This window comes from Notechis scutatus, chromosome 1 (genome assembly GCF_049901735.1).
Source record: "Notechis scutatus isolate UNSWTSFEM ecotype Mainland chromosome 1, rNotScu1.2, whole genome shotgun sequence".
Lineage (NCBI taxonomy): Eukaryota > Metazoa > Chordata > Lepidosauria > Squamata > Elapidae > Notechis > Notechis scutatus.
The window spans coordinates 282,445,762-282,447,972 of NC_142009.1; positions in this window are offsets into that span (position 1 = coordinate 282,445,762).

Sequence of the window (2,211 nt, forward strand, 5' to 3'; positions counted from 1 at the left end):
TTTGCTGGTTCATTTGTTGAGAATTGATTCTTTAACTTTTCAGAGTAACTTTTTTTTGCTGCTCTGATCTCTCTTGTTAATATGTTTCTGGCCTGGTTGTATAGCATTCTGTCACCTTTTCTGTAGGCTTCCTCTTTGGAACGACATAATTGCTTAAGTTTAGCTGTGAACTAAGCTTTATTGTTACTATATATTTGCAGGTTCCTTGTTGGTACACATAAGTCTTCGCAGAAGCTAACATATTACAGTATCTGTGAGCTCATCTGGGTCTGCAGAGGCATCTTCAAAAACATTCCAATCAGTGCAATCAAGGCAGGCCTGGAGTTTCAGCTTTGCCTCATCCGACCAAGTCTTCACTGATTTAATTGTTGGTTTAATGGTCTTTGTCTGTAGGCAGGTACAAGGTGAATCATGCAGTGGTCAGAGTGTCCCACAGCTGCTCATTGTAAAGACCTACAAGCATCTTTTACTGTTGTGTAGCAGTGGTCTAAAGTATTTTTTGCCTCTGGTGGGACAATTTACATGCTGGAAATATTTTGGGAGCTCTTTCCTTAAATTTGCTTGATTGAAATCTCCTAAAATGATGGGAAGGGAACCTGGGTGTTTGGCTTCAGCCTCCATAATTTGATCAGCAAGAGTTCGTAATGCCTTGTTTACACAGGCTTGTGGAGGAACATACACAGCTATTAGGAGAAATGAGGAGAACTCACATGGAGAGTAAAATGGCTTGCAGTTGATGTGTAAAGACTCTAAGTTTTCATCACAAAACTTATATATTATAGTTATATCCTGAGACCAGCTGTTGTTGATATATAAACATAATCCTCCACCCTTTGTTTTACCTGATGTCTCTTCAATTCTGTCTGATCTAAATGTCTGAAATTCTGGGATGTATATGGTGTTGTCCCCATGAATTTGTGGATTAAGCCAAGTTTCAGTAAAACAAAGAACAGCTGAATTATGAAAATCAGAATTCCATCTATTTAAGAGATTAATTTCATCCATCTTGTTAGCCAGTGAGCGTAAATTAGTCAGAAAGATTGAAGGGAGGAGTCCCCCCCCCACTATTCCTTAGTCTGTTTAAAATTCCCGCTCGTTTACCTCGTCTCCTCTTCTGGCGTGGTCGCTTCTTTGCTTTCTTTGTTGTAATCCATAGCACCAAGGAATTGGTTAGAATCTCCTCTGCGTTTGCAAAGACAGGTGGGGGTGGGGAATCAGAAAGCTGCTCCTTAAGGAAACATTGCTTAATTCTTAGCAGATCGTCTCGTATGAAATCCGTAGTGAATTGCAGATAATAATAAGGAATAAATGCAATCACATGACTGCAGAGGGGCGCATCAGTTGAATAAGTTTGAGGTTGTAAGTAGCTTTTTCAAAGTCTTTCATAACTTTGAAGAGTCATTAAACAACCCATTGTTAAATTGAGGAGTATTGAGAAAGCCAAGACTATGTAATTCCTCCATATAAATTGAATACTAATGAGATTGATAGCTGTCTCTCAACAGTAGAGATTACAGCTCCATAGGTTCAAATTTGATTCTGAGCCATAATGTTTAAATCTGGGCCCAAGCCTGAGGCTTAAACAGGAGCTTCAAGCTTCTAAAGTACACTAGGGACATATTTTGGAAAAGTGACAGAGTCCAAAGGAAGCTGGATTAATTTTATGTGCCCTTAGGATTGTAGTAGTTGAGCAACGGCCATAAACAAATTACTTGCCTCTAGAATGTAATTTGTCCTTGTTGTCTATAAAATTTAATAGTAGCTAAAGCAATCCTTTGGGTAACAGAAGTGTGAGAATTAATCTGAGCTATTAATTTCCTTGCATTTCCCAGAATCCTGAAAGACTGTGCCCAAATATTTACAACATTTAATTTGCCGTAGTTTTGAGAGTCAATTCCACATGCCTTTTGTTAGAGAAAATTAAAAGTTTAGATTTATTGTAATTAATGACCAACTGTTTCTCTTTAAAGTAGGGTGCTGGGGGTTTTAGAGCCCTACATAAGAGAGAGAGAAAAAAATTGCTTCTTCTAAATAAAGTAGGATTGGGAGGTGGTGTCAGTTAGTTTGGCCACTTGGCTGTCAACACTTTGGACAGTTTTAATCAGAAAATTAATATATTAAAAAGCAATGTGAAAGTTGAAAGCTCTAACGATATCAAGTCCCTTCTTTGGGTATGTTATCTCTAGTTTGCACAAGAGTAGGGAAGGATTG